This window comes from Saccopteryx bilineata, chromosome 1 (genome assembly GCF_036850765.1).
Source record: "Saccopteryx bilineata isolate mSacBil1 chromosome 1, mSacBil1_pri_phased_curated, whole genome shotgun sequence".
Lineage (NCBI taxonomy): Eukaryota > Metazoa > Chordata > Mammalia > Chiroptera > Emballonuridae > Saccopteryx > Saccopteryx bilineata.
In genome coordinates this window covers 263,668,909-263,683,437 of record NC_089490.1, presented here as the reverse complement: position 1 = coordinate 263,683,437, position 14,529 = coordinate 263,668,909, and the positions used below count along the sequence as shown (strand labels likewise).

The 14,529-nt window shown below is 42.7% G+C and overlaps 1 pseudogene; it reads right to left on the bottom strand.

Annotated features, from left to right (window-relative positions):
• Positions 1–2,595: 2,595 nt before the first annotated feature.
• LOC136319506 (large ribosomal subunit protein uL11 pseudogene) lies at positions 2,596–11,190 on the bottom strand (annotated as a pseudogene).
• Between the last annotated feature and the right edge of the window lie 3,339 nt (positions 11,191–14,529).

The following is a 14,529-nucleotide window of genomic DNA, read 5'->3' as shown; positions in this document are numbered from 1 at the left end:
TTAGAAGAAAACTCCTAAAAACCTCCTTATTATCTCTTATATTCAAAATTTTTTATAGTCATGTTTTAATAGAACATTACCAAAAGATGACCTTTATACTGTGCATGCCAGAAAATTCTGTCATCTAGTCAAGAAGCAATAAAAGGAGCTGTCTGAAAACTACAACATTTTGTTAAATTTCAAATCAGTAAACAAAAGGACAAATTGTGTGGCTCAACTCTCTGGGAACCTATAACCAACCTAAATAACTCCCCTATCAGAGGCGTATGTCTTAAGTCTTGGAAATTATATTTTTATCATAATTTTTATTTTGAATATTTTTTTGTGGCCACAAAGCTCACCCTGCACCTTCACCCTCTCATTACACATTCTCACACCACAATCTTTGAGTAGAGAAAATAGTTTCAGACTGGGTGTTTCTTTTGATACTAAGAAACTTAAAAGCTAAGTATAGAAAAGTGAGAGAAATACATGTTTATTCCTTCCCCGTCTGGACTTTGCAAGGCAAACTGCAAGAGGAAACAGTACACCCTCAATCAGCGTGCAGCCTTTCCTCGTGTCTCTCTCTCACCTTGCTCGGGATTAAATGTCGCCCTTGTCCTCAACCAAAATGGAAATATGATCTCATGTTTGTTTATTGTGTTAACTTTGTATTTCTTGGGTCAATAGGGTGTAAACTTCAATTTACTGATGTGATTTCTTTCCATAAACACCCAGAAACTCTTTGGGGAGATTGCTGTGAGTGTCCCAGTATAGCTGAATCTGGGAGGCAGACACACTGAAAATAGGGTGGTCTTCGAGATGCTGAAGTGGCATCATTCAGCAATGGCATCTCTAAACTCCAGGTGCAGGTCCAAGGACTCTGTGGACAGGGTTGCCAAATACTAGTTAAACTAATTGTTTATCAGTGCTGTTCTTAACTCTTCTCATCCTGGGACTCTTTTTTCCCAGTAAGAAGAAAGGGGGTTATATTTAATTCATCATACAAATTACAAAAATTCAGATCACATTATGTACTTAGTCAAGTGAGCAAGAAATTATCAAGATAAAAATTACTGTATCTCAACAAGTGTCTGTGTGTGTGTTTATTCTTTCCTTTTATTGTCCTTTCTCTATGTCTAATAAATAATGACATATATTTCAAAGGACAAAATAGGCTACTTAAATAAGATATATCAAGATGGAGAGACTCATAATAGGCACTACAATTTTCCATAATACAGAAAAGTTTTCAATATAGAAAATAGGATATGCCTGACCAGGCGGTGGCGCAGTGGATAGAGCGTCAGACTGGGATGTAGAGGACCCGGGTTCGAGACCCCGAGGTCGCCAGCTTGAGTGCTCATCTGGTATGAGGAAAAGCCCACCAGCTTGAACCCAAGGTCCCTGGCTCCAGCAAGGGGTTACTCGGTCTGCTGAAGGCCCGCGGTCAAGGCACATATGAGAAAGCAATCAATGAACAACTAAGGTGTTGCAATGCGCAACGAGAAACTAATGATTGATGCTTCTCATCTCTCTCAGTTCCTGTCTGTCTGTCCCTGTCTATCCCTCTCTCTGATTCACTCTCTGTCTCTGTAAAAAATTAAAAATAAATAAATAAATAAAAATAAAATAGGATAAATTTGTGAAACTGGACAGTTTCAAATACATAAGAAATACAAGAGAAAAAGGAGATTGTTGTGATTCTGAAACCAACAATACAATTTCATCTCCCAGCCATCAGATTGGCAGCAACCTGACTACCTATTAAGGTTGAAGATGAACACAGCCAGTAATTCCACACCAAGGTAGGTACCACCCGACAAACTCTTCTTCATGTGTGCCATGAAATAGCTACTAGAATGTTCACAAAAGCTCTTTGGGATAGTAAAACAGTGAAGAAAACGAAAGTGGATAATGCATTGGGTTATATTTGAATAATGTACTGTATTCCGATTAAGATCCATGAACTAAAGCTACATATATCAATATAGATATTACTCAAGAACAATGTTGATCAAAAAGATATATTCAGATTACCATTTTATGTAAAGTATATATATATATGTGTGTATATATATACACATATACTTTTATATATCTATATATACATATATGTTGTATAAGTATATTCAAATATATTGAAAACAATACTATAGGCCCTGGCTGTGTAGCTGAATTGGTTAGAGTGTCATCCCAACATACCAAGGTTGCGGGTTAAATCCCCGGTCAGGGCACAAATGAGAATCAACCACTGAATGCATAAATAAGTGGAAAAACAAATCAGTGCTTTTCTCTCTCTCGCTCTCTCCCTGACTGTCTCTCTACTTTCCTCTTTCTCTAAAAATCAATTTTAAAAACTTAAAAACAATACTATATATATTTGGTTCTGTTCATAGTATTAAAGTATAAATTATCCACATGAAAATGGACACCATATTCAGGACTCTGGTGAGGGAGAACGGGACCCAGGAGAGATACTCAGGGGCCTTCAATTATTACTGCAATCTTTTTTTTTTCTCTTTGACAATTCAGGGCAAAATATTAAGATTTTTTCTTTTTCTTTTTTTTTGGTTGTCAAATGATCTTTAATTGAAATATTTTTGTCTGTAGGCCTTAACTAGCTTGGCATTCCACTGCACAACTGCTGATGTCACGATGGTGTCAGCCATCAACATTGCAGCCCACAGGCTGGGCCGTCCCCGGGATCTCTTTGATGGGTCCAGAGAGTTCTCTAGCTAAAAGATCAGTGTGGTCTCTGTGGGGCAATGCTGACAATCCCACCAAAAGTGGTATTCCACTGTGCTTACAGTCTTTTGCTTCTTTCTGTCCCTTGGTGGTTCTTTGAGGGCTTTGATGATCAGGGCAGAGGCAGAAGGTACTACCTCAATCTGGACCTGTCTATTCCGAACGGTCAGTTTCATAGCAATCCTCAGACCCTTCTAGTCACCAGTTGCTTTCGTGATGTCATCACCAACCTTTTTTGAAGACAGACCCTGGGGGCCGACCTTGGGGAACAGGGCAGATTTGGACTGACTTCCCCACCAGTGCACTTCAAGTATCCGACTCTGACCTCACTGGGGTCAAACTGCGGCAGCACGGTTGGAGGCAGCCGGTGTCGGGTGAACCAGGGTTCCAGACCACCAGAGAAAGTTGCACCTAAGCCTCTTCCAAGCCGAAAGCCTAAAGCCTAAAGCTAAGTGTTAAGACTTTCTAAAGCTTTTTTCTTGTTGTTGCTTCAAATATTTTATAATTTAAAAAAAGGATAATGGACTTCTGAGGAATTTGCCAGAATATGGCTTTCAAAGCAAAGTTTTATCAGCTCATCTAATTTCAGTCTTGCAAAACCCAGTCACAGGGAATTCCCACATTCAAGCTTTTTGTTTAAGATTGCCTCTTGGGTGTCCCATAAAAGCCAAAAATAAGCATCCTAACCAAATGAAAATCTGAGTTAGCTGAGATTGTTTTATGAAAAGTTTGAGATGCAGGGGCCTGAGTCCTGCTATGTTGGCCTTAGTGATCATCTTGGCCCAGGGCTTAACCTGGAAGAGGTGAGTTAGACGCTACCAGCCCCTTTCCAGGTGGTAATGTTCAGTGAATTTTCATTTTTGTCTCCCTTTTCACTTCTTCCTAACAGAGCTCAGGTTTTCATCAAGAATCTTGATTCATCTAAGGCTAATTCCCTGCCCTTGCCAGTAATTGAATTAAGAAGGGACATATGAATTAATCTTGAATTAAAATAAGTCTGTGATAAGTGAGAAGTTTGCTAAGGACTTCTGAGGACAGTTTTCTTTTTCCTCAAGATAAAGCTACAGAGGGAAACGGTCTCTTTCTCTGGCCTTCTCGTGTATTGCTTCAAGGCCCAGAACTGCAGCAGACTGAAGATGAATCCAACACTCAGTGGGGGACAGAACCAAGAGAGCAACAGAGAAATGAGTCAGAGCAGCTAGATAATGTCACCCTGAGGACCGCTGGGCATCAAGTAATTCAGCCAATGTATTTCTATATTGTTGAAAGCAGTTATTGTCAGGCCTTTGTCCCTCGTGACCAAAGACAGTCTCATGGAAGCACATGTGATTCAGCTTCTTCGATTGTAAGCAGGGAGGGATGTTAATGTCTGCCCTGCCTTATGGCTTCACTTTGGTTTTGGAGATCAGGATGAACCAATGGAGGTGAATGTGCTTTGTAAACTGAATTGTTATTTAAGGACGAACTGGCTCTACTATTAACAATCTTGCTATGGAGTTTGAGGTACAAATTTTAGTTCACTATATGAATTATGTATGTATTCGAATGTATAGTTATTTAAACCCATTTAATTTGGTGTGATACTTCCAGAAGCCTTGTGAGAATGTATAAGTATTCTTTAAATCATATGGAGCAGTTACATATTTATAGGATCATTTGAGAATATCCTCAGCAATGCTTTTTTGTATACAAGTACAGGACCAGGCCGTGTATGTGTGTGTGTGTGTGTGTGTGTGTGTGTGTGTGTGTGTATGTGTGTGTGTGTGTGTGACAGAGACAGAGAGACTGAGAAAGGGACAGACAGGAAGGGAGAGAGATGAGAAGCATCAATTCTTCGTTGCAGCTCCTTAGTTGTTCAGTGATTGCTTTCCCATATGTGCCTTAACCAGGGGGCTTCAGCAGAGTGAGTGACCCCTTGCTCAAGCCAGTGACCTTTGGGCTCAAGCTAGCAACCATGGGGTCATGTCTATGATCCACGCTTAAGCCAGTGACCCTGTGCTCAAGACAGGTGAGTCCACACTCAAGCCAGCGACCTCGGGGTTTCAAACCTGGGTCCTTTGTGTCCCAAACTGATGCTCTAACCACTGTACATTCATCTGGCATCATCAAGGGCAGATGTGAGAGGCGTGCTGTAGCAGTGGAGGCTCACCTTCCCTCCTGCATGCATCTGTGGAAACCAGAACCAGGAGATCACTCAGCAGGTGCCAAGGTTCCACATGCCGCCATGGCAGGTATGATTACACTCCCGCTGGCACTCATTCTACATGTTTACCCATGCAGCGCCCTGCAGCAGCTAAAAAAAAGTGAGTATTTGCTCCATAAGACACATGGGCATTTTCCCCTCCACTTTTTTGGGGAAGAAAGTGTGTCTTATGGAGCGAAAAATATGGTATGGTGATCTTTAGCATAAACTGTGTCTCAGTATCTGCAGTACCTGTAAGGATTAAGGGAGAAAATAACATGTAAAATACTTAGAGCAGACCTACCACATAGTCACAAGCAAAATAATAGCAGCAAAGACTTATTTAGCGCTGTGTTCTAGACATGTTCTAAGCACTTCCCATTTATCAAATCATACAGCAGAACTGTATTGTTGAAGCAGAATTAAAATTTTTTAAATAGCTTTATTCTTTTAGAGACAGTATTATATTCTTATTCTTTAAATAATCCAAAAGATATAGAAAAATATGAAAATGAAAGCCACCCCAAATACAATATATTACCTGGATGCTGGATAAGCAACCAGACATTTGTTCATTTAATGTGGTATGTACACATACAACACATACATGTATATAAATACAGATGTATGTGAATACATATATATACATATATATAAACATCTATTTTTTTTAATTTTTTTTTATTTATTCATTTTTAGAGAGGAGAGAGAGAGGGAGAGAGAGGAGAGAGAGACAGAGAGAGAAGGGGGAAGGAGCTGGAAGCATCAACTCCCATATATGCCTTGACCAGGCAAGCCCAGGGTTTTGAACCGGCAACCTCAGCATTTCCAGGTCGATGCTTTATCCACTGCGCCACCACAGGTCAGGCATAAACATCTATTTTTAGTAGGGCAAAAAAATGGCATTTTATAAACTATATAGTTGATTGCACATCGTAGGGGATAAAAGATGTAAGACTTTTTTGTATTATTTGGGATTTGCTTGTGAGTAGGGTCCAATCAGGCAACAGACAGCTAAATACATCTTTCTATAAATAGGATCATAGATTTTTATTAGTCTTAATTTTTAAGTTAAACTAGCCCTTCAATTATAGCATTGTCATTTTTTCATCATATGTACTTATTTCTACCTAATATTTCTCTTGTGAGTTTAATTTCCCTAACAAAGTTGTATTTTTTATTTTTGTTATTAAATATGTTTTTAGTTGTGGTAAAAAAATCTAGCATAAAATTTACTATCTTAACCATTTTTTTCCCTTCTTTTCCAAGTGAGAGGAGGGGAGATAGAGAGATAGACAGATTCCCACATGTGCCCCAACTGGGATTCACCTGGCAACCCCTGTCTGGGGCCAATACTCTGCCCATCTGGGGCCATGCTTGCACCTGAGCTATTTTCAGCACCTGAGGCACAAGCTACATGGAGCCATCCTCAGTGCCCAAGGTCAATGCCATGGCTGTGGGAGTGAGAGGGGGAGGGAGAAGGGGGAGAAGGAGGTATGGAGAAGCAGATGGTTGTTTTTCCTGTGTGCCCTGACTGGGAATTGAACCCTGAACATTCACATGCTGGGCCAATGCTCTACTACTGAGCCAACCAGGCAGAGACTCTCTTAACCATTTTTTAAGTGTCTAGTTCAGTAAAGTGTATTTACATTGTTGTGTGATAGCTTTACAGCACTTTTTTTTGCATCAGTCTTATGGGTTTTTTTTTGTTTTTGTTTTTGTATTTTTCTGAAGCTGGAAAGGGGAAGAGACAGTCAGACAGACTCCCGCATGCGCCTGACCGGGATCCACCCGGCACGCCCACCAGGGGCGACGCTCTGCCCCTCCGGGGCATCGCTCTGCTGCGACCAGAGCCACTCCAGCGCCTGGGGCAGAGGCCAAGGAGCCATCCCCAGCGCCCGGGCCATCTTTGCTCCAATGGAGCCCTGGCTGCGGGAGGGGAAGAGAGAGACAGAAAGGAAGGAGGGGGTGGGGGTGGAGAAGCAAATGGGCGTTTCTCCTATGTGCCCTGGCCGGGAATCAAACCCGGGTCCCCTGCACGCCAGGCCGACGCTCTACCGCTGAGCCAACCAGCCAGGGCCCAGTCTTACTTTTTTTAACTCAACTTTTACTCCCCAGCATCTATACAGTATTGCCATACCCCACAAATATTTAAGTAAATGAGTAAATCTTGTATTTGCACAATACAGGAACAAATGAACTCTTTGTTTCTTTAAGGTCTTAACCTTATTTGTACTAAGAAATCAATAACCTCCAAATGGCTAAGATGTATTGAACATGTACTATGTAGACACTTTGCATTCATTTTGAACTTGACCCCTGCCGTCAATCCTTTTAAGCATGTCAAGTGATGTCACACCTCTATTAAAACCCTGGAATAGCTCCCTATTATTCCAAGATTAAAAGTTAAGGTTTCACAGTGGCTATAGGCCTTATTCTACCCGGACTTGTTTAGCTATCTGTTTTCATCTCATCTGTTTACTACAACCACACTGGATTCCTTGCAGTTTTTCAACATTCCAACAACACTATTCACCAGGTCATTGACTTGCTGTTCTTTCTACCTGGAACATTCCTATTCTACTGTCCATATTGCTCATGCCCTCACTTCCATCAGATCTTGCTTAAACATCACCTTACTGGGGACGTGATCCCCCACTCCCCCACTCTGGTTCTCTCCATCACTTCTCATTTTTGTTTGTTTATCACCCTGCGACCCACCGCACATTTCTCCATATATTTAGTTTGCTTTCTATTTCCTGCTACGTCATGGTAGCTATTTTTGTCTATTTTATTCACTACTATATCCCAGCACCCAAAACTATGCCTGGCACATAGCTACTAAATAAGTATTCATTAAAAATGAATAATTAATGAACAGTGACAGAAAACAAGTCTGTGGTTGCCGTGGTCTGGTGAGTTGAGGAAATTAACTGGGAAGGGGTACAAGGAACTTGTTCTATATCTTGATTATGTGTATTATTACAGATGTATAAATTATTTTTTTTGTATTTTTCTGAAGTTGGAAACAGGGAGGCAGTCAGACAGACTCCCACATGTGCCCAACAGGGATCCACTCGGCATGCCCACCAGGGGGCGATGCTCTGCCCATCTGGGGCATCGCTTTGTTGCAACCAGAGCCATTCTAGCGCCTGAGGCAGAGGCCATAGAGCCATCCTCAGCACCCCAGCCAACTTTGCTCCAATGGAGCCTTGGCTGCGGGAGAGGAACAGAGAGACAGAGAGGAATGAGGAGGGAGGGGTGGAGAAGCAGATGGGCGCTTCTCCTGTGTGCCCTGGCCGGGAATCGAACCCGGGACTCCTGCATGCCAGGCCGACACTCTACCACTGAGCCAACCGGCCAGGGCCCAGATGTATAAATTTATTAAAACTCATTGACATGTAACCCTGCCCAGTTAGCTTAGTCTCTTAAAGCATAGTTACGATTCAGGTTCAACCCCTGATCAGGACACACAGGAAGCAACCAATGAACGCACAACTAAGTGAAACAGCAAATGAATGCTCCCACTCCCCAACTATCTCTCTTAAAAAAGCAATCAATAAAAATATTTTTAAAATACTCATTGACATATACATTTATTTAACTAGGTTCATTATACTATATATACCTCAATAAAAGGAACTTTTTAAACTAACGATTTGCTTAAGATCTCAGCATTTGAAAAGTAGTACAGGTATAATTCAAACACAGGTGTGTCTGTTTCCAAAGTCTCTCTCTTTTTAAAAAAAATTTAATTTATTGGCCCTGGCCAGTTGGCTCAGTGGTAGAGTGTCGGCCTGGCATGTAGAAGTCCCGGGTTTGATTCCCGGCCAGGGCACACAGAGAAGCGCCCATCTGCTTCTCCACCCCTCCCCCTCTCCTTCCTCTCTGTATCTCTCTTCCCCTCCTGCAGCCAAGGCTCCATTGGAGCAAAGATGGCCCGGGTGCTGGGATGGCTCCTTGGCCTCTGCCCCAGGTGCTAGAGTGGCTCTGGTCGTGGCAGAGTGACGCCCCGGAGGGGCAGAGCATCGCCCCCTGGTGAGCGTGCCGGGTGGATCCCGGTGGGGTGCATGCGGGAGTCTGACTGTCTCTCCTTCAGAAAAATACAAAAAAAAAAAATTAATTTATTGACTTTAGAGAGAGAAAAGAGAGAGAAAGGGAGGAGTGTAGAAGCGGGAAGCATCAACTTGTAATAGTTGTTTCTCATATGTGCCTTGACTGGCAAGCCCATGATTCTAAACCAGCGACCTCACCATTCTAGGTCAACACTGGATCCACTGCACCACCGCAGGTCAGGCTCAAAGTCTCCCACCTTGTTATGAGGTATGCCACCTCCCCTAACCTCTGCCCTACCTAGGTTCCACAACGGCACCCTGAGCTTTTCACCTGAAGGTTCAGTCTCACTTGTTTTCAGATTTGTATGTCTCTGAGACAAACAATACCATTTTGGCCTGCCTTTCCCACATCTTTAAGATCTTGGGAACAGAAATCATAGAGATGGTGGGACTGCCTGTGTCTCCCTCTGCGAGACAGCCTGTTTTCTAGGACAAGAGTCATTGCTCAGAGGCCCAGATTCCAAACCTAAAATCAGATCCTCAGTGATACGTAACCGCTGTGCAGATCAGTATTCATTGTCAACCTGGCTCGGTTAGGCTCTACAGCGGGGGTCAGGAACCTCTTTGGCTGAGAGAGCCATGGATACCACATATTTTAAAATATAATTCAGTGAGAGCCATACAATATGTTTAACACTAAATACAAGTAAATGTGTGCATTTTATGTAAGACCAACACTTTTTTTTTTTAATTTTTATTTATTTATTCATTTTAGAGAGGAGAGGGGAGATAGATAGATAGAGAGAGAGATTGAGAGAGAGAGAGAGAGAGAGAGAGAGAAGGGGGAGGAGCAGGAAGCATCAACTCCCATATGTGCCTTGACCAGGCAAGCCCAGGGTTTTGAACCGGCAACCTCAGTGTTTCTAGGTTGACGCTTTATCCACTGCGCCACCACAGGTCAGGCAAGACCAACACTTTTAATTTTTTTTTTTTGTATTTTTTCTGAAGCTGGAAATGGGGAGAGGCAGTCAGACAGACTCCCGCATGCGCCCCCCACCAGGATCCACCCGGTACACCCACCAGGGGGCGATGCTCTGCCCCTCCAGGGCGTCGCTCTGCCATGACCAGAGCCACTCTAGCGCCTGGGGCAGAGGCCAAGGAGCCATCCCCAGCACCCGGGCCATCTTTGCTCCAATGGAGCCTTGGCTGCGGGAGGGGAAGAGAGAGACAGAGAGGAAGGAGGGGGTTGTGGAGAAGCAAATGGGCGCTTCTCCTATGTGCCCTGGCCAGGAATCAAACCCGGGTCCCCCACACGCCAGGCCGACGCTCTACCACTGAGCCAACCAGACAGGGCCAAGACCAACACTTTTAAAGTACAATAAGTCTCTGAATTCTTTTTAATAATGTTATGCTGTTGCTAACCAATGATGAATAAAGTACTTCTTACCATTAATGTGACTTCTGGTGCTGCATGGTTTTGCTGATGGCTTTGTAGTCTGGTTGATACGTTGTGAGGTTAAGCTTCATGCAAGCATTGAGACTTCCATCCATTAAATGTGATTGTAGGTTGGTCTCAATGTTCTATAGATGTGAGAAAGACTGCTCACATGCATATGTAGAGCCAAACATTGTCAGTACAGCAATACTCACACGCTGCAGTGTTTGGTATGTGACAGGAAGTGCATTCCAAGTTTTGACAATCAGCTGGTTCGCAGGTTGAAGTTTTTTCATTTCTCCCCACTTCTGTTTGCTCGCCAACTCTGCTTGCTGTCGTGCAAGTCTTTGCAAATTTTCACTTAGTGACTTGAACTTATTCACCCACATGTCTGAGGCCTTTGGGTCAGCAGCTTGTAGCTCAAAATCTCTGATGGAGACACCAGGGATATAACTCAGGTCTGTGCTGTCCACTGAACACTCGTGTGGATGGGTGATGAACTTAAAAAGATGAGTGCACTCACAGAATTCTCCAAAGTGCACTTTGAATGACTGCAGATTAGATGTGAAGCCCGCTAGCTGCTGGAGATCAAGATGTTGAGCAGGGTCACTTGCTGTGCATGCATCTTTAAACTCTCCCAGTTTTTCAAAGTGTAGTGAACGACCTATTGCAATGTCTATGATGAAGAGTTCCAGCTTGTTTTCAAATGCAAACACTGCTTGTTGAAGGAATAAGACTGTATTTCCAATGCCTTGCATTTTCACATTGAGCTGATCCTGATGTTCAGTCATGTCCATGAGATAGTAGAACTTCAGGAGCTACTCGGTATTAGCTAACTCTGGATGCTCTCTCTATGTTTTTCATTTCAAGAAAAGTCTGGATTTCTCTCAGACAAGCCGCGAAATGGCTGAGCACCTTCCCTCTTGACAACCAACGCACATTGCTGTGCAGAAGCAGACCAGGATAATTATTCCCAACTTCATCCAGCAGTGTTTTAAACTGGCGATCATTTAAAGCTCAGGCAACAATAAAGTTGACCACCCGAATGACCAGGGACATTACCTCACCAAGCTGCTCACCACACATCTGAGCACAAAGTGCCTCCTGATGTAGGATGCAATGAAAACTAAGGATGGGTCTCTTTTCATGTTCACGAAGAAGTGCTACGAATCCTCTGTTTTTCCCCACCATGCACAGAGCACCATCAGTACACACCAAAATAAGTTTATCCATCGGTAGATTTTTTTTCTTTAGCGAACTCAGTGAAAGACTTGAATAAGTCCTCCCCTCTTGTTGTCTCTTTCATAAGCAAAATAGTAAGACTTTCCTCACGTAGTATGTAACTGACAGCATACCTTGCAATCATGCTGAACTCGGATAAATGGCTTACGTCTGTTGACTCATCCAAAGCGAGAGAAAAGAACGGTGCTGCATTTATGTCCTTCACTAGTGTTGCTTCAATTTGATTTGCTATCATTATGGTTCGATTGTGAACAGTTCTTGCCGACAGAGGCATGTCTTTTATTCATTTGATTATCTTGTCTTTATCCAAAAAGTCGTCAAAAAATTCATTGGCAACATCAGCATGAATGTTTTGGCATACTCCCCATCTGTGAATGGCTTTCCGTTTCTCACAATTGCTAAAGCACCAGCAAAGCTAGCTGAATTCCAGTCACCTTGTTGGGTCCAATTGCGGAGTTGCTGCTGACTAGCTTGCACTCTGCACAGTAGACCTGGACGTGCTTTCTTCCTGCTGTCCGCCACTGGATATTTCGATGCAAATGTAGTATGGCGTGTGTCGAAGTGCTGCTTTATATTTGACTGTTTCGTCGATGCAATTTTATCATTGCATATTAGACACACTAAAACCTGCTCTCTCCACAAAGGCTAATTCCTCTGTTCATTCCTGCTGAAAAGTACGATACTCCTCATCTTTTTTTCTTTTAGCCATCTTCTTCGTCAAAAGGGTTTCTGCAATTAGCTAGCTGACTATTTAATTAAAAGGAGGGAAGTTTACTTCCTGACCTCACAACGACCCGTGTACATTACACATTATCCAACAAAAATTTGGTAGTGTTCCGGAGGACAGCTGTGATTGGCTCCAGCCACCCGCAACCATGAACATGAGTGGTAGGAAATGAATGGATTGTAATACATGAGCATGTTTTATATTTTTTAATGTTATTATTATTTTTAATTAAAGATTTGTCTGCGAGCCAGATGCAGCCATCTAAAGAGCCACATCTGGCTTGAGAGCCATAGGTTCCCGACCCCTGCTCTACAGTAGCTAGCTATTCAATCAGCTCTAGGAGTTCTTGTGAAGGTAGGTTATAGGAAACACCTACAATCAGTTGACTTTAAGGAAAGGACATTATCCTTTATAATCTGGGTGAGCTTGATCCACTCAGTTGAAAGTTCTAACAGAATTGAGGTTTCCCCAAAGAAAAAGAAATTCTGCCTGTGAACTGAAGTTTCCTTCCCTTTCTGAGAGTTTCCAGCCTGCCTTTCAGACTCTGTCATGGCCTGGCCTGCCCTGTGGGTTCAGGACCTGGCTCCCAGCCCCCAAATTCCTTGCAATAAATCTCTCTCTCTTTGTGTGTGTGTGTGTGTGTGTGTGTGTGTGTGTGTGTGTGTGTGTGTTTTATAAAAAGTATGCAGAAGTGCTGAAAGAATGTAAATTCTTTCAACTCTTTGTGTCCTAATGGTAACCCCTGGGGCTAATTAGTTCCCAGGTACTCCTGTTGTTAACCGTATTTAGGCAGCTTGCAAGGAGGAGTCCTGAGTGATTATGGATGTTACCAACTCTTCCCTCCCCTGCCTGTGATGGAGTGTGCTTTGTATTGATCCCTATATCTGAACCCTCCCAAACTTAAGCTCTTCCTTATCCCTCTAACCCCTGCCCTTGTTTCACCCTTGAGTCTGAGTTCTGAGTGGTAAGTATCATCTGAATTTCCTACCACTGTGCCCAGCCCACTTTGCTGGAAACCTAGTGGTCGCGTGTCTGAATTGTCTTTGGACACTGCATGAATAGCTCTGCAGCCAAGTCCATCTTGCCATGCAACCTTGATGGGCAGATCTTCAGCCTTGCCCACCTCACTCCATGCAGCCCCAGCAGAGCATCAGGCTTTCAAGCCCTGTGGCATAAACTATACGAGATGGTTAGAAAGACCAATTCCAGTTAACTGAGCTCAGCCACAGAGAATAAGGGCTTTTTCAAAAGCAAGTAGGATCTGATTTTCCAAAACTGAGACTGGAAATATTCTGTGTTTGTGCTTGTGTATATGCCTAATTTTGTGACTTTATTTTCAGAAGTTAAATTATTTTTTTAACAAGCTGCTTTGCTGTATTTTCCATAGTTCTTAACCATTCTGTCCATGCAGCTAATGGCAGTATATGCTAAGTTCTGTAAACACCTATATCCATGAGAATAGGAACATGCATGGCAAATACTGGGTTTTAAAAAATTATTCATTTTAGTCATGAATTTCAATCTCCATCACCACAAAAGTCTTACATCCAAGTTGTGAACAAGAATGACTAATATGAGATTCCTTTTCTTTCTTCACTTCTCTCCTGATGATACTTAAAGCAATGACTGAAGACAAACAGACAACAAAAAGGGAGAGGTCTTAATTATTTCTAGACTTAATGGTGGATATTTTTACTCCCAATGACTGTGTTCTTGACTAGATCACTTAATATCCATGAACTTTATTGAAAAGTGAAGGCAACTAGCCTGACTGTTTTTCAAGGTTCCTTTCAGCTCTAAAGTCCCATGAGCCTATGTGCTCTGGCCTTAAAATCAAAGTAGTGCTTGATACTCCCATTCACCTAAGGAAGAAGGAGGTACAGGCCATGAGTCAGAAGTCCTGTTTGCATGTGGTTCTCCTAAGCGGCAGTGGGTAGTAGGTTAATCAGTAAAAATGTGGCCATTGCAAAGTGTGACACCCCCCACACACACCACCGCATGTAGCAACAAAAATAATGCCCCTCCTTTCTCTTTCTAGAGCAAAGGGGGATTTTAACTAAACAAGAATGGAGTGCTGGCTAGTGAAATGGAGGCGATGGGACAGTATTTTATTTTTCTCTTGGTGGTGGGAGGGAAATTGCCAAAGACTGGAAGACGCTAA